Source organism: Rhinolophus sinicus, chromosome 4 (genome assembly GCF_057876585.1).
Source record: "Rhinolophus sinicus isolate RSI-liver-muscle chromosome 4, RSI-T2T, whole genome shotgun sequence".
NCBI lineage: Eukaryota > Metazoa > Chordata > Mammalia > Chiroptera > Rhinolophidae > Rhinolophus > Rhinolophus sinicus.
This window is the reverse complement of record NC_142504.1, coordinates 107,578,717-107,597,287: the sequence shown is the minus strand read 5'-3', so window position 1 is coordinate 107,597,287 and position 18,571 is coordinate 107,578,717. Positions and strand designations below refer to the sequence as shown.

Here is an 18,571-nt window from a genome sequence, read left to right as displayed (position 1 = left end):
CATTCTGGCTGGTCAGAGAAAACATTCATCTTTTTTTGCAATTCCTTTATCACAGACTACTTACTACCATCTATTTCCAACAACAAATCACCTTGATGCGTCATTTCATGCTCCTGAGTAGCCTCTGGTGCTGGTGGGACTTGGACCATCCTTTCCTGGTGCTGTGAGAGGTTTGGTGGTGTTTGGTGTTTTAGGAAGAAGATTCAGAAGGAATAATGCCACATATAAATAAGCTTGAGTTTTGTGTATAGCTTTGCCTAACGTTTAAGTGTAATACCCAGTGCTTTCAGCAACATAAAAAGAATCTTTGGATTCCTGGACATTTTCACTGACAGCATTTGGGAAATCCATCTGGTCTGTAAAGGATTCGTGAGTGGTAGTAAAAGAGAGCTGGGGTGGGGGTGGGGGGGCGTCAGCACCAAACAGACTTTCCCTTTGCCCTGCAGGGTCTAAGTGGTGGGGTCTTGTTTTCATTAGAAGCATGGCACTGAGGCCACGGATGTTAATAAGAGAATTAAGTGGTTCTTGGCCAGATGATTTCCATGCCCTATTTTATCTAAATATTGAGGATGTTATACAGAAAAGCCAGAACATGCATCTGTATTTACTGAGCAAAATCTACTTCCAGGTTAGTCATACCAGGAGTCAGTGGAGAGCATCAGTTTCTTTTCTCCTTTCCAGAGGAGGAGAGAAGAAATCAGAATATGGCCTGCCAGCAGGAATGTACGTAGGTTACTTATAACCAAAAGACAGGTTTTTGCTCTTTTTTATCCTTGATTTCTGCAGAGTCAATCTCTGAGTAGCAGAAATCACAGGGCCCAGGATAGCTGATCAGGGTAAATTGATTGTATGTCAGTTTCTTCAGCTGTCATACAGATGTTGCAGCTGTCATATACCTTTTTCTTGCATTCTTTCTTATCAGGAGGATTTGTGATTAATGATATCATTTTTAGAAAGTTCTTAAAGCTTCTCAGAAGAAAGATCCCATTTAAATGAATTACAACGCAATCTAAGACTTTAAATGGTCCAGATCCTTTCAATTTCAGGGTTGCTTCTCCCCTGACATGGACTCCTTTAAGAGCTATATAAACTTCTTCATAGCACAGAGGTACTAGCAGGACATTTCAATAAATCATGGAATGCAGTCGTTCATTCAGTCAGTCAACAAACATTTCTTGAACACCCATTACATGCCAAATACTGTGTTAGCTATGGGGGTTATCAAGAGCTCTAAAGTGGTTTCTGGGATCAGAAGGTGTCCTTGTGTTAGAGTGTTTTGGCATGAAATGTTGCAATTATCCTCACAACAATATAGGGAAGTAGATATCATTATTAGCTCCATTTTACTGATGAAAAAACTGAGGCTCAGGGAGGTCAAATGCTGTGCCTGAGGACTTATATGGAAAACCTACCCTCCAAATTTCATTCTGTTTCTAATACATTATGCTGTATTCTCACTTTATATGAACTTTAATTACTAGATTTTAATCAAAAGAGACTAGGTAAGGTCAATATACAGACTAGACCCTTGGCATTTGAGGATTTAACTTGGCTTTGACTATGCTAGACTATTCTTGGGCACCATTAACAAGTGCCCTGGAAGAGCCATGACTTAGGGATTTAAAATGCTGACACAGGACCTGAATCTCTTACCTAGGAGGCTGGGGAGTGGGACCTGTGTCCACATTCAGAGTGGCTTACCAAGCATCTGAGTCTCAGTGTGGCTCCGTTTCTTTGTGTTTTCTCTTATGTGTTATATAGGGAATATGCTTCAGTGGCCTGCCAATTATCAGTAGTATTTATGAATATTGGAACTAGAGAAAGTCTCAGAAAGTGTCTGTCATAAATGTCATTATATTAGAAGTTGCTAACATGGGAATGAACAACTTCAGTTGGAGGATTTGAAGATGGAATTTGATCTCCTGGTCGTTCACATCTTCTCGGCCATTTGAGTCACCAGAGGCTCTTGGACTGCCCTCTCTCCTGTTTAGGAATATGCAGAGGGCTCTGGTTTGGGTCACAAAAGTGACCTGGGAACTTGCTCCCTTGTGCAAAACTTTTAAAAAGATTCCTCAGGGCCCTGCAGGCTTCTACATTTCCCAGTGGTTACTTCTTCCTAACCCAGAATGGTTAGCTGGAGTAGTGTCTGAGTTCATTGAGGCAGCTATAACTAAAATGCTACAGACTGGGTAGCTTATAAACAACAGAAACATATTTCTCACAGTTCTGGGACCTGGGGCTTCAAGATCATGGTGTCAGCGTGACCACATTCTGGTGATTTCATTTTGGTGAGGGTCTCCGTTCTGGTTCAGAGCTGGCACCTACTCCTGTGTCCTCATGTGGTGGAGGGGTCCACAGCTCTCTCTGGAGCTTCTCTGATAAAGGACATGAATCCCATTTATGAGGGCTCCATCCTCGCTTCATGAGCTAGGCACCTCCCAAAGGCCCTACCACCTAACACCATTATCTTTGGGGGTTTGGAGTTCAACATCTGAATTTGGGGGGGACACAGGTATTCAGACCATAGCAGGTGGGTATTGCTGCGGATAGGTAGTTTCATGTAGGCGTGGAGGTTTGCGATAATTTTCTGTAATGATCTGTCTTCCACGAGATACTGGTAGAAAGAGCAGGACGTTCTCCGATGGAACTGCTGCCTTTCCATCTACTTCGTGCTCTGTATCACTGATGGAGCCTGACCCAGAGTGCGATCCTTGATCCCAGAGGCTTCCATACACATTTCATTTCCATCAAATGCCCCATTTGGAAGAATTTTGATAGGAATGAACACTCCAGATAATAGATTTCAAAAATATTTTAAAATTTGAAATACATATTAGTAAAAGAAAATGCCGTATTAGTTAAAGGCTATTTTAAGAGAGTAGAACAAAATAGAAATGGGGTTTGCAGCATCCCAGCCCCAGAACCACCAAGGAGAATATAGAATAATGGGTTTGGAGCAGAAAAGCAACAGCTTAGTAACCAGCACAATCACGATTTCCAAAGACTATTCCAATGAGTGGAACTCATGGCCCTTATAATACAATAGCACCATATGTTCTGCTATAGTAATAGTTTTGGGGGAAAAAATCTCATTTGTCACCATTAGTCACCAATGACTTTGAACATCAAGTCAAGATTCTGTGAAAACACCCTTGCTGACTACATGCTAATTTTCTTGCAACTGTGGAATTTTATTTAACCAAATATATACATATGAGCTTTCTTGGGTGCAAGTAAAGATGGCACTTTGATTTATTTATTTTAAGACTGCCTGCTTCATCATTCATTCCTATTACATGTAAGAATTTGGAAAGATTTTTCAGAGGTCAAGACCAAATCTGTGATATCCTGGCACGAATTGCAGGCTGAATAACTTCTGTTCAATCCCTTCTTTGTCCAAGAGAAGGAAAACCAGAGTTGACCTAGACAGGATGAAATTAAAGAGAAACAAACCAAAACACACCTTAGTGTTGTATGCTACTGGCCTCGTCCTCAGCACGTTACAGAGTTCCAAAGCTGGGCCTCAGTGTTACCAAATATTCTTTAAGAGAAAGAAACATGCTGTGTCTGCAAATGCGAATGCCTAAATACTAATCAAAGCTTTGCTGCCATCCTGCAGAAGTGCATAATGAGACTTTCCAGCTGTCAGTCATTGTAAGTCGGACAGCTGGACCGAGATTCTGGTGTAAAGTGTACTTCTCAATAACTTGGGGCCTGGAGCAGGTGGTGTTCTCTTGAAAAGATGATGTGAATGTTGGCGAGGATGTGGGAGCAAAGGGAAACCTTGTACACTGCTTGTGGGATTGTAAAGTGGTGCAGCCACTACAGAAAACAGTGTGGAGCTTCCTCAAAATGTTAAGAATAGTACGACCATATGATCCAGCTTTTCCGCTCTGGATATTTATCCGGAGACTATGAAAGCACTAATTTGAAAAAATACATATATGCACCTGTCATGCAGGGAGTGACGCGGGGTCTCTGGTCCCACTCCCCACATAAGAACGCAGGACATGGTGAGGCCAAAAAGGAACACCCACGGAGCCATAGATAGGGGAGTCATACCACTATATTCTCGCTGGCGGCATCCGCCTCTCTGCAATTCCCTCCTGCTAGCTCAGCCACCATCTTCTTGCTAGCCCCCATTTTGCTGCTAGCGTAGCCACAGCAGTTATATTAGTGGCCAATGGCTCACTGGTTACAGCTGATGGCCAGCTAGCCACAACTGATGACCATCCAATCACAGTTGATAGCCATTTACTACCTGAGCCAGCACCTTTCCACGTGAGGCCGAGAGCCTGGAAACTGCACTCCTGGCTCTGTCCCCACAGCACCTCTGTGTTAGTTGTGGCATTATTTACAATAGCCAAGATATGGGAACAACCTAAGCATGTCCATCGCTAGATGAATGGACAAAGAAGATGTAACATACATTCCATTCCATATATATATATATATATATATATATATATATATATATATATATATATATATATTCCTCACAACAATATAGGGAAGTAGATTACATTAGATATATGTATATACATGTATATATGTATTTATATATGGAAAGATATACTACTTGGCCATTAAAAAGATAAAATTGCCATTTGCGACAACATGGATGGACTTTGAGGGTATTATGCTAAATGAAAGAAGTTAGGTGGAAAAGGACAACAATTGTATGATTTTACTCATATGTGGAATATAAAACAAAGAAACAAAACAGAGCAAAATAAAACTAAAACAAACTAATAAATACAGACGGCAGATTGGTGGTTACCAAAGGGACAGTGGGGTAGAGGGAGGATGAAATGGGTAGAAGGTGTCAAGGTGACAGGTGAAAACTAGACTTTTGGTGGTGAGCACACTAGGCTGTGTACAGATACTGAGTTACAGTGTTGTATACCTGAAACTTTGATGTGATAAAGCAATATTAACCCTCCTCCTCCCAACAAAGACAACTTGCAGACTGTCAACCAATTCTTTCTCCTCTGGAAGGGGCAGGCGGCCCTCCTTAGTCCACCCATTGTTCACAGGATTGATAATTTCCAACTGCTACTGGTCTTAAAGAGTAACAATGCGCTAGTACACGATTGTGTAATCAGGAAAGGCAAAGTGTTTGAACTTGGGAGTTTTACCCTAATACCAATAGAAAGATCTCCAGGAACGTTGAAATTAGTTAAGTATCTGTTCTTGGTAACAATATATTTACTGCCACCACTTTTGAGATAATAAAATGCCATTTAAATGACTCTCTCTCCCTGGTAAACCTGAGCAGAAAAACAGCTCTCTAAAGTTTCCTGTCATTCTACAGAGCCTAAAACCATATCTAGTAATCACTTCAAATCTCAGTGGGGAGGAACCACAGGTAGGAAGCTATTTGGGATTTATAGTGCCACTTACTTCTATAGGCAAAACCAGAGTCATAAAAAGCAAGAAAAAGAATTCTTGAACCCTCCAGGGTAAGTAAGAGAATACACTTTAAAATCCTGATTTTTATTACCCTAGACAAAATAATATACCTTAGCGCATTGCTGGAAAACTGAAATTCAGCCTTTGAGGCTGTTATTCAACTCTGCCTGTTTGTCTCCACTGAGCTCAGACAGGTCTGGTGCTTGCTCTCCCTAACTCAGTTTCCTTACCTCTGAAGTGGAACTAATAATATCTAGCATTGTGTGTAGGAGACTTAGTAATAAAAGGTGTCGTTTTGGGGCTGTAAGGATGATGTGGGGACAGAGTCAGGAGAGCAGTTTCCAGGTTCTCGGCCTCACGTAGAAAGGTGCTGGCTCGGGTAGTAGATGGCCATCTCCTGTGACTAGGTGGCCATCAGCTATTACCGGTTAGCCATTAGCCACTGATATAACTGCTGTGGCTGAGCTAGCAAGCGCGGATTGCGGAGTGTGGATTGAGGATTGCAGAGAGGCGGATTGCAGTTAGCAGGGCAGATTGCAGCCAGCACAGCAGGTTGTAGATCATGTGCCCCCTGCTCCCTGTGTCTCCAACCCAGCCGCCAGCGAGACTATAGTGGTGTGACTCCCCTATCTATGGCTCCATGGGTGTTCCTTTTTGGCCTCACCATATCCTGCGTTCTTATGTGGGGAGCGGGAGCTGAGAACCTGTGTGACACCCTGCATGACAGATGACCAAGAACCACTGATGGCAGAGAAATCAAAACCAAAAGTGGAATATCTCCCCAACTTTTTCATACTAACATTGGTCCAGGTTATGCCCTCTTTCTGTTTGCATGTTGTTGATCTCCCTGTTTTCTTACGGACACTTCACTTGGGATAGCAAAGGCGGGTGGTGAGGGAGAAAGGCATGAACATTGAGTCAGTAATACGTATCTGAGCTTTTCTAGGCAAACTTGGCCATGACTCAGCAAGGAAGCCAGCGAAATCTCACTGGCCTGTCTGAGGTGGTGGCAAGGTCCAAGTGCAAGGCACTTCCTCTTCCTCTCCCTTTCTTCTTCCTCTTCCTCTAGCTCCTTTTCCTCCCCAGCAAACACATTCTCTCCTAACATAAAAACAATCGTTTGATGCACCGTGTTGCTCCTTGGAGATGAGCACACTGCTGTCCTTCCCCTCACACTGCACAGAGAGCGAAGCACGTCAGGAACAGCATGAGCTGAAGTCACGTTCAAATCTTCGCGGTCTCTTTCGCTGTGATTCACTCTCTCTTCTCTCAGCAACGACAGAAACCAAAAACAGTGATAAGAATGCCCGCAAGAGTTATGAGGCTGAACTGACATCATGCGCGTGAGGGCCCAGCATAGGACCTGGGCACCAAGGTAACCACGGTTCCCTCCTTTCCCGGACAAATTTGCTGGGAAAGTGGTCAGAACCCACCGCCTCTCCTCCCTTATTCTCAGCTTGCTTGTCAGGCTCTGCAGGCACTTCCATTTTTGTTGACCTTCTGCCCATGTAACAAGGGTAAACACTGCCTCTGCCTAGAGATCTTGCCTGCACCGCTTTACATGACGCAGCATTCTCTCGTGCAGTTTACACAGCAGCTCACAGAAGTCCTCCGATGATTTAGAGTCAGAATAGGTGGCCTGAGTTCTGTTTCAATGCAGGGGTCTGCATTGATGAGTCAGAGCGCCTGCAGCCTCGGGGTTTGAGCCCTAGGATTCTGAAAAACCTGATTGGGGGCGGGGGGGGGGGCGGGGAGGAGGTGGGCATACTGAGTAGCTTTTATTTGGATGCTTGGGGAATGTGTTGGATAATCAGAAATAAGCCCAGCCCTCCCCGTCCCCCAGTCCCAGGAACCACAAATGTGAAACTGTGCCTGTTAGTTTGGAGTGAGTGGGTTAACATGAGGTTGGCGGAGGGTATATCAAAAATCCCCTGCTCACCCTTGTTTGCTTATTTGGTGCCTGTTACTCCCATCGCGTCCCAGTCCTTCATCGTCTACAGGAGAAATTGAGGCACGAGGGCAATGACCGTCACACCAGCAGGAGCCCCGCGTGGTAAAAACGTTGTCCTCGTGTTTCCTCCTGGAGCCCACGCCACCACACCTGCGGCCTGCAGACTGTTTGTCTGTAGACAAGATGCCAAACTCGTTGTGTGTTATGTAAACAGGTTTTGTGGGGAGACAGGCAGAAAATAGAGTGCTTAAGCCGACTGGCAGCTAAACAATGGATGGAAAGAGAGACTGGAAGCCAGGTGTGTAGGTGAGACCAGAGAATGGGACAAGAAATAAATCAAAGGAGCAGGGAGACAGGCTGGTCAGGGCAGAAACCTGATGAAAGGCGTGAGATGAGTTACCTCGTACGCGGCTGCCAGGCCAGGACGGAGCTGTGGAGTTTTGCGTGCACACGGAGGCTGTTTATTCTGTCGTTGCACCAGAAATTGAGGGAAGGACCCGGAATACCAAACAAAAATCCTCGCCAACTCTAAGACTCGCAAACAGACTGAAAGGGAGGGGCAGTTGTGGGTAGCAGCCTCGGGTCTTGAATCAAAGGAAAAAGCAGAGGAAATATCAGAGGAGAAAACAGATTCCAAACCTCTAGGCCTGGAAGACACTGTCTCATTTAACTCCTTCCTTTATAAGTAAGAAAGCTGCAATCCAGGGAGGTTAAATGACAGGGCAGCAAGTTGCTGAGTCTGCATGCAAAAATCACTCCACACCCCTTTCCCAGTTATCCAGACATTAGGGGTTGAATAATATCCCCCAGTGGGCTACTGTAACACAAATACTGGGTGGCTAAAACAACAAACATTCATTTCTCACAGTGCTGAAGCCTAGAAGTCCAAGATCAAAGGCCAGCAGATTCGGTGTCTGATGAGAGCCCAGCTCCTGGTTCATGGGCAGCAGGCTTCTCACTGTGTCCTCACAGGGCGGAAGGGTGAGGGAGCTCTCTGGGGTCTCTATTATAAGGGCACAAATTCCATTTATGAGGGCTCCATCTTCATGACCTCATCACCCCCCAAAGGCCCCACCTCCAAATAGCATCACATTGGGAATTAGGTTTCAACACTTGAATTCTGGTAGGGGTACAAACATTTAGTCTACAGCAACAAGGAAGGAATGAAAAATTCCAACAGTTCCACCTACCTGCTCGGAGTATATCCTGCCCAGGGTCTGTCACTGGTCCCTCAAATCTGCTTCCCTGCTCAAGAAGGAAAGTGGGGGAGATCATTCCATATTACAAGGGTGTTGGAGTGGGGATGCATTAGCAGTGCCCTGGGCACATTTTGCAAGTCCCTCTGTGTATCTGGTTGCCCATCACCTCTTCACATGCATGTCTAGACTCCCAGTCAGTGTGGTGGCTGGAGAGCAAGACTCCATTTCTGGAACAAGTCTTGACGGGATGTCATTGGATGTTGCTGGGTGCTTGGAGTACAACTAAGGGTGCTCTACGTTTCACTCGGGCATCGTTCCCTTCACAGGGCGGGTGAGCAAACATCAACATTTATTCAACTACATGACCTCAGCAGTAGCTCCTGTATTCCTCTAAAAAAGGAAATCCAATGAAATTTAAAGGGTTTCAACACTGGCCCCATTCCAGTTATTTTTAGTAGTTGCTTTGCCTCTGGTCATTTCCAACTAAAATATGAACCTATACCCAGCTATATTTAGAACAGTTAAAAGGTAAACTGAGGCATATGAAAACTTTAAGAATTTATTTGAGCAAAAATCTATTAGACTCGGGTAGCACCAAACTGTGAGTTAGGAGCTGCCCTCTTCCAGGAGCCAGGGGAGGCATAGAGAGAAGGTGCAGAAACAAAGAAAGGTAATTATGTGATTGGCTGTAGCTTAAAGCCTCTTTGGCTGTGACTGGGTATCCTCAGGCTTCAATTTCTTAACCTAATGTAGTTCGGGTTAGCTATATTTACAGGCTTAGGTTTCAGTTTGCTTATGTAGATACAAAGTGTTAGGGCCATCACGATCTAATGGCTTCCTGTTAAGTTAATAGAACCTGCAAAGAGAATTGTGTGCTGGGTTTAAACAATAGATTTTGTTTAGTAATTAGGCACTTGTCTCACATGTCGCCTGGTGCTGACAGCAGTTCCTCTGGGTTTTCTTGGCCATGACATGGGAAGGTGAACAAGGCAGAAGCTGCCCTATTTTGTTCAGTTTGGACTGTTGAGAGCTCTGTATTTCTTTATGGTGTAATTGCTTAGTCAGTTATGTAGAGGGCAAAATAGTATAGTTATTAAGAGCGTGGACCCTGCAGCCAGACTGGGTTCGAATCCTGGCTATGCCGCTCACCAGCCTTATGACCTTTGGCAGCTGGCTGATCCTCTCTGCACCTTAGTTTCCTCATCCATAAAATAGGACTGCTAATATTGCTTATAGGGCTTTTGTGAAGGTTAAATGAGTTAAGAACGTGAAGTGTATAGAGTTGTGAGGACCACATCATACGCACTTAAGGTGACTTGGGTTTATTTCCGTTCATGCTTTACAACTATTTGCCATCTCTTCCTGCTTTTAAAGCTGCTATCGGCAAGTAGCAGGAGAAGGCATCATTGTCAGCGTAACAAACTGTGGTTTGATCCGCAGCCCCCAATTTCCACATGTGCAAAACACTGCTGAAGAAAATTCTTTTTGTGAATGTCTGCAAAATATTTGTTCTTCCTCCGAAGTACCTTTTGCTCCATTATAACCTTTCTGAGAATGGAGGGACTGATAATTGCTTTTACAGTAAATTTGGTAAAGGTGCATCTTTTTTATTTGGCAGGGACATAGAAAGGGGATTCTGTATCTTGAATCCTTGTTCCTGAGTGACCTTGAACTTGTGCCTGGGTTGGAGGGGGGGCGGAAGGAGGTGCTGAGGACTCAATGACATCATGCTCATAAAGTGACAGCCTGGCACATTCTAATGCTCCATAGAGATATGTTCCCATTCTTTGCTCTTCCGACCTGTTTACCAGCCCGAGCTATATTACTACAGCTGTGGCAAGGCTCCCTGCCCCTCGGTAATAATGACTGCATAAGGAGAATTGTTTTACACGGACAGTCAATGAGCGAGGCTTAGGAAGGAAATGCACATGATAAGATTTCACAAGTAAAATTAGCCACTAGATCAGCAAAGCAAAGAGGCATTGAATTAGTGGTCCATGCTCCAGAACTATGTCCTCAGACAGCGAATTTGCTCTTTGCCAATTTCTCTTTGAGGAAATTGCCTCACCAGGTGGCAGGGGTTGCACTCCATAACCGTGCCTGATACCCTGACTGGGGTTTGAATCAGGAGGGTCCTCAGGGTAGCAGCAGATGGGGTGGGCTTGCTGTGAACTTTTGCCTACAGTCGTGAATCCACTTCAGGACCAACCTTGGCTGTATCAGGAAAAAAACACAAACAGCCAAATCTCAAAGAAAATGAAAAACAAGTCCAGGCTGATTTCTGAGAACTCCAAAGACTACTGGGAGGAGATGCTTCACCTCCTCCCTGCTGGGACCCTGGCTGTCAAGAAATACAGTGGGTTTATAGGCTTCAAGGGAAATAGAGCTGTCACCTAAGAACTATACCACTCATGTGCTGTGCAATGCCATTCTCTAGCAGTTTTTCTGTAGCAGCTAATTACCAAGGTACTAAACCAATTATTTGCAGACACCCGCCCCTGAGGATCTAGCTTCTCCAAAGCATTTATTCCAAAGCTGTCCTTTCTGCCCATTGCTTTCTCACGGAATTTGTTCTCTTCTTTCCCCCAGTGGGAAAACAGTTGCCCCTTTAAATATAGCTCATATAACTTCCACATGAGCCCAAACCATCCATTCTGAGAGCACATGATAGCGTAGTCTTTATATAAACACTGCAGTTCCCCACCATAAGACAATGGCCAGATTTCCTATATCCCAACCTTCCACATATCCTGGCCCTGGGATTGTACAGCTGTAGTTGGTTATTCAAAAGAGGGTTTTGAATGCTCACTTGTTTCCTCTTATTACAAGCTCCAACTTATTACCTGCCTCCCATTGTTCTCTTTTGCTGGGGAATGCCTATGCATGAGGCCTCCCAGAAAAGAGTAACAATGGCCCCAGGAATTCACACAGCAGCTAGAAAATTATTAGGCAAAGAAATTTGTCTTCTATTCAGAAAAGAGAATGACTGATTATTGTCAGGGTTCTGCAAAAAGTCTGTGCCTTTGCACTGGTTGTTAAGTGGCCCTAGATAAAGCGTATGAGATACTCTGCCCAGAAGGCCGAGGAAGCTTTCTGAATTCTAGCTGGGCTCCAGCATCTTCCTGAGTGAGGAGACATATTGGTGGACATGCTTTCTTGAGTAGGAACTAGAAGAACATGAACTCTGAACATTTCCTGCAGATGTTCTAAGCTTCCTAGAAAGTTTTGTTACTCTGTTTTGAAATTCTATTAAACTGTAGGAAGAGGTATGAATGCCTGAAAGGCCCTCTGAATGTCTGTTTGGAGACATTGATTGTGTGTGTGTGTGTGTGTGTGTGTGTGTGTGTGTTTGTGTGTGTTCACATTTATGTCATATTTATGGGTTAAATTTTTTTGTACAGGAAGAGATGCAGGTGCTTTGGAGGAAATTGTTTCTGATGCTAGGCTCTGGGTTAAAGGTCTCTGGTTGCCAAAGGAATGGTTGTATTCAATTTCAGATTGTACAGAAACAAGGTGATTGAAAGGTCTGCTTCCCAAACTTGTATACAGGCAAGGTAGCTTCTCAGGGACACGCAAGTTTGAGTGAGGAAAAGACAGGTAAATGTACCCTAGTGCCTACAAGTGACATTCCAGGGTCAAAAGCAATGTCCCAATGTGGCTAGAGGACAACCAAGCAGCTGCTCTAATGAGTGGAAGGTAAATAGAAAAACGCAGAGTCATATGACTGTACAAAACCCCAGAGAATTAGATTTATCTTACTAGGGAAATCATAGCATAGAAAGAAGAGTATATAGACCAGAGATCAGCAAACTTTTCTAAATATTTTAGCCTTGGTGGGTCACAGGGTGTCTGTCTCAAATCTTCAGCTCTATTGTTGGAGCAGAAAGCAGCCATAGACAATATGTCAGTGAATGGATGTGACTGTATCCCAGTAAAATTTGACGGACACTGAAATTTGAATTTCATATTATTTTCGTGTATCACAAACATTATTCTTCTCTTTCCCCCCCCCCACGCCTTTAAAAATGTAAAACCAGTTTTTCTTAGCTCATGGAATGTACAACCACAGGCAGTGCATTGGATGGGGTGGTAGTTTGTCAACCCCTGGTGTGACAATAAACGAGTATGAAGCAACATAGGCCACCAGACCACAAGACTCCAAGATGAAATTCTTCTTTAGAGATAATGAGTGCAGATGTTAAGGAAGAAAATGCAAGCATTTGCCACTTACAACCAAATCCTCTTCCCCAACACACATCGTGGCTTAAGAACGTGGAGGGTCGATTGCTGTGGTTTCCTAAAGTCTGGTCCCTGGACCAGTATCACCTGTTAGCAATGCACGTTCTCAGCCTCCACCTTTGTCCTACTGAATCAGAGACTCCAAGAGGAGGGGGCCCACCAGCCTTGATTTTAACAAGCCTGCCATGTGATTCTCAGGAACACACAAGTTTGAGAATCACGGATGTAGGGGACCAGAGTGAGGCAGGCCTGGATTTTAACGGCAGCTCTGCCACTTTGTAGCCTGAGTAAATTCCTGAGTAGCAGCCTCAATTTTCTCATTGGTAAATGGGGGTGTGAGCTGAACAGAGAGAAAAAGATGTAAGAATAGACTGAAAACTGCCGTTCACCACATCTGCTTTCTAAAGCAGATATTATCATTCATATCAAAGGCAAAAATATTTTCTAAACCACTCCATCTCATTGACCATGGCTGGAGAAAAGAAAGAAAAGACTGAAATTTCGAGGGTAAACCAGTTCAGATACCTGGAGTGGTGCTTTCGCTCCTGGCGATACTCATGGATAGACAGGAAGAGCCCAAAGTAGGGGTAAGGGCTGCACTGAGTTTGGGAGGAAGGATTTAGGTAAGCTTAGAAGATGAGAGATGAAGGAACGAAGAGTATCAGGCAAAGGAGGAAGACTCTGGAGAAATGTGGCCGTTGGGAAACCCTGATATTTGATGGCTGACCAAAAGGTTTGGAAAATGGGTAACTCATGCTCAATTTTAGATCCTGGTAATTTGACAATGTGCTGCTTCAAGGCCAGATCTCTCCATTGTCTTAAACTTTCAGTGAAGTCGACTTTGAAACAAAGCGACTGCTTGAATGTATTTGGAAGGGAATCACAGCAAAGAGCCATGTTGCAGGTCTTGAGCCACAGCTGCTGGGGGCAAGACGAGAGCTGTGCAAAGGGACAGAGAGAGACAGAGTAGAAGCATGGAGACAGAAGTGTCTTGGGAACTCACTGGAACTGCCCGAGAACTTGCCAGAATCTTGGCCTTCCCACAGAATTGAAGATAGAGACGTGAAGCCAATTTTATTTCAGCCTCAAATGATGCAGTAACTTCAGCCGACCCCTGGATGCATTTGTATCTACATGGAAGGCAGATGCAGGAATCAAAGCAGAAAGCACATGTAAATCACAGCCCATGGAATCTGGCACTTAGTATGTCCTCAGTGATTGGTAACTGTGATCAGTGTGGTGGTGGTTCTTGAGTACTGTTATTCTTTAAATTGCCAGGCTTGTCTGTTTTGATCAGAAATTCCATTTATCATAAAGAAGAGCTGGATGGGAAATCCCACTCCCTTTTGGTTAAACGTCTCTCTTAGTTAGTTGTGATCATAGATGTTTGCTTTGTTGGATCACGGCATCGCCATAACCCAGGCAAGGCCACCACCTGGGAGCAGCTTGTGGAAAGTCAGGGAACTTCCCGAGGAGATCATTCTCCTACTGCACTGGATTTGAGAAAGACTTATGTAGTATCACGAAAGTGTTGGCTAACTATGGGCCAAATCTGGCCTGTGGCACTGCTAAGAATGGTTTATATATTTTTTAAGGATAAAAAAAAACAACAACAACAAAAAACAAACCTCAAAAGCCAAGGGATATGTGACAGCGATTGTATGAGGTCAGCAAAGCCTAAAATATTGGCTCTCAGATCATTTACAGAAAGTATGCTGGCAGACCCCACCATCTGGGAGGACAGTGGGAGACTGGGGAGGGTGTCACAAGCATCCTAGCAGTTTTGGGTGCAGGGACACAGTGGTGCTCCTAAGCCGGCAATGTGTCTGGTCCAAGCCAGGCCTCAGGATGAAGCCATCCTCACCGTGGCCCCACAGAGCAGGATCCAGGGAGGGAAAGGAGCCCTGGTCTCAGGGATGAGGCGGGGAGATGCTGGTGCTGCAGGGATGCAACCTCCTCTGCCCCCAGAAGCCCCAGGAGGGATCCCTGGCAGGGACAGTTGTCTCCGCCTGTGGGAGAAGCAGGAGTAGGGCACTTGGGGACAAGGTCACCATCTGTAAGTGCTGTGAGAGATGGGAAGCAGGGCTGGAGGTGGGAGAGGACTTTGAGGGGAGACTGATGTGGGGATGGAGGCCTCAGGCAGCTCAGCAAGCTGATCGCACAGGATGGGCCTGGGAGACAGGCCACTTCCTGCCGAGACCTGAGCTTTGGGTGAGTAGATCCTATATCACACCACGCAAGGTCCCACACAAATGGCCACCACCCTGCCTTCTGTCTGAGGCCTCTTCACTTGTCCCTGCCACAGGCTGCTGGGAAGGAAGAGAGAACCTCCAGTCTCCAGACTCCTTCCTTCTCTGGGCCTGACCCACATTTGTTTACACATAACCAGGGGAATGTTTCTAGTCTCTACATTCAGCCTGTTTGGGGTTCAGAGTAACAAAGACTGTGAGATCTGACAACCGTAATCCACATCACAGTGCTGTTTTGAATCTGCCCTCCTCCTCCCCTTGCCCCCCTTCCCAGCATCTTGGGCATTTCTGCAGAGTGGGGTTCAAATAGAGGTGCATTCTTCTTAGGGGAACAATCCCACTGCCTTGCCTAAGGCTGAGCTCTTAGGCCAAAGCACACAGTGTTCTGGGCAGCAGTGTTGAATCAGCAGGTGCTGGCTGGCTGGGCCACCTTGTCCAGGACGTCCCCTGGACAAGGGGATAAGCCAGATAAGTGACTGCTAAGTCCCTTGGCAGTGGGGATCTAGCAGTGCTGAGAGGCGTGGAGGGACGGGCAGGGGTCAGGTGGGCCTGAGTGTGGGGTCAGGATGCTGGGGCCAGGCAAGGGGAGGGCCGGCCTCTGGAGATGCCCACTGTCAGAGCTGCTGTGGCTACTGGATGGTATTTCTGTGGCATTTTCCAGGAACCAGAAGTCAAATTAGGAGGAAGTTGTTTTAAACTCTCTAACAGAAGGGACCTTGTCTATTTTATTCCCTTCTGAATCCCCACTGCTTATTTCAGTGCATGCCTCATGAAAGGCACTCAAATATCTCTTGATGCTGGGCGTGTTGGAAGCCCTCTTTGAAAAAAAAAAATAGCTCGTTTTGTAAAGAAGGAGTGACTCACTACCCAGTGGTTGGTGCAGCGATCTAGTCTGGAAATTCTTTCCCTCTAAATTCAGTCACTCAGTGCTACTGAGCTCCTACTGTGTGTTTAACTCTGTGATAGAAAGAGAGAAATATAACTCACTCAGGTAGTTAACATTCTTGGTGAGAAAATGAACCATGTACCTAGGTTCTGGCTGACTTACTTCTCTAAATTGATTGCCCCATTCTATCTTGAACTTAAGTTTCAGGCACCCTTAGTTGCTTGCATCAAATACAGTGTAATGTCCTAGGAGTCAGAAAGCCCTGGTTCAAATCCCGGGTCTGCCACTTCCTGACCTTAGGTAAGTGATTTAAATGCTCTAAGCCTCGGCTTTTCATCTGTTCAATGGAGATGGGAATAGTGTCCATCTTTGTGTTAGTGGTGAGGAGTAAATGAAATGACGAAGGCGATATACACAGAAAAGTGCTTGGAGTTGAATAGAGCAGGAGTTTGAATTTAGCTATTATTAGCTTGGCCTAGAATGCACAGCCTAACTCTCCATCCATTCTTTCTCTAGTTCAGTTATTACAATTCTCCTCTGGAAGGAAGCTTCCTCAGATACCTTCCCTCTCCTGAGTGCCTCCTCCGTGCTTCCACTGTAACCTGTGCTCATCATGACCTTGCATTTGCTGCCTTGTATTATCATTGTCAGTTCCAGTGTCTGTCTCTTCCTCAGAGAGCTCCCAGAAGTCAGGGCACTGTTTGACTTACCCCTCCCCTCTGGCTTGCATGAGTTTTTGTTGTGCTAAGCGTTCAAGTATTTACTGAACAAGTGAATGGAAAAGTTATGTTTGCATCATTTAGGAGATAAAGGGTTGTTACAGATAATAGGGCCTTACATAAGGTCAGAAGAAGAGGAGAAAAGCAGTAACGCTTAAGGGATATGTTCAAAGGGGGGAAGGAAGGACCGTTTGACAAGTGGCAGTCTATGCATAGCATTGCTGTATTATGTATAATTTTTTTCTAGACAAGAACTCTGTTTAAACAAATGATGGTGATGTGTATTTAAATTTGTTTAATTGCTACCCGAGGAGCAGTTATTTAACATTTGACGTTTCCTAGTACTCGGGTTATTTAGGAATTATTTAGGAATACATAATATATATTATATGTACCTGACACTAACACGTCAGGTGAATTTATTTCCAGTGAACATCAGAAGGTGTATTCATTAGCATACTGGGTGTTTGAGTTTAGTTTCTCATCGGTGGAATGAGTGATGTTTGTTAGACTGGTTAGACAAGTGTAGGCACCCTCACCTTTCCTGAGCAGGGTGTAAGAGGCTCATCTCCTTTGGAATGGCCTCCAAGTCTTTTAATTCCAGTAGATCTTGTGTCCACCTGCTTAAGGAGAATTCTGTCATCCGACCAATTAACCGAATCTCGCTGCGAGTGTCTTGTGACATCTGCTTTGAGTGAAAGGCAGGAGAGCTGGGACTTTGCTGAGCTTACAAACCAGGTGGTCTGACGTTTGTTCCTGCTGGCTGAGAAGCATCCCTGTGTGTCACAATGCCGTCTGAGACTTGCTTTCATGGTAACAGGCAACCTGATTGAGAGGTGGTGGGAGAAGAGGCTTCCGACCCTCACTCCCTCTAACCACAGAAGGCTAAGAATGTGATATCGCAACAGGGAGTGACCATTGGTTCAGGTTGACTTGAACGTGTAGTTTAGGAGGGCAGCGGTGGCGATGAAAAGAGAAAAGCAAACATGTATAGGAGGGACCCAAAGGAGATTAGAATCAGCAAGATTTGGTGACTGATGGAATATGGCGGCCAGTGAGAAGGTATGTCAAAAACAAACCATATGTACATAGGGATATACAGAGTACATCTTATATAGCTCATTTGGTCCTCCCAACACCCCAGAGGGGTGGATTGGGCAGTAATTAGAAACTGAGGCACAGAGTGTCAAAGTGCCCATGACTTGCCCAAAGTCACATGACTAAGAAGTCACAGTCCTGAGATCCAGACTCAGGTTTTCAAATACCAGGTCAATTTCTCTTTTCATTCTACCTCATCAACTCAAAGGTTTTGAGGCTGGACGACTGGGAGGAATAGGAGGTTGGGAAAGAAAGCAAATAGTGTTGAGATCAAGGGAAAGAGAAGCAGTGAAAGGAAGCAGACTGTGAAGGATGGTGGGGTAGCTGCCCTCAGATGGAGGGTGGATTGGCCCCTCACAGGTGTGGCCTTTCCCACATGTGATGGGTGCTGCTATGGTCTGAATGTTTGTGACCTCCCAGAATTCACATGTTGAAATCCTAACCCCAAAAGTGATGGTATTAGGAGGTGGGGCCTTTGGGAGGTGATTAGATCCTGACGATGGAGCCCTCATGAATGCAATTGGTACCTTAAGAAAAGAGACTTTGGAGAGCAATCTTGTCCCTTCTACCACGTGAGGACACGAGAAGTCTGCAACCTGGAAGAGGGCCCTCGCCTGACCATGCTGGTAGCCTGTCTCAGACTCCCAGCCTCTAGAATGGTGAGAAGTAGGTTTCTGTTGTTTATCAGTCTCCCAGTCGGTGGGGTTCTGGGGCAGTAGTCTGAACGGACTAAGATGGGTGCTGACATGGGCTCTGCCCAGGAGAGGGGCACCACTTCTCTGTCCACCCACGTCAGCCTCTTCCCCAAATCCGAGGGC

At 45.1% G+C, this 18,571-nt stretch overlaps 1 protein-coding gene and 1 long non-coding RNA gene across 3 annotated transcripts in view; one reads left to right on the top strand and one right to left on the bottom strand.

The window, feature by feature from the left end:
- LOC109446175 (uncharacterized) overlaps window positions 1–18,571 on the top strand; it is a 797,309-nt gene that overhangs the window by 22,655 nt on the left and 756,083 nt on the right. The window lies entirely within an intron of this gene.
- Window positions 2,842–7,995, bottom strand: LOC148758439 (uncharacterized). Of its 2 annotated transcripts, XR_016021186.1 has the most exons (4): window positions 7,764–7,995; window positions 7,352–7,535; window positions 6,542–7,137; window positions 2,842–3,422 (listed from the first exon to the last, which is right to left on the bottom strand). It is a non-coding gene; the product is annotated as an uncharacterized LOC148758439 (long non-coding RNA). The 2 variants fall into 2 exon arrangements; XR_016021185.1 differs by lacking the exon at window positions 2,842–3,422 and having other exon boundaries at window positions 5,964–7,137.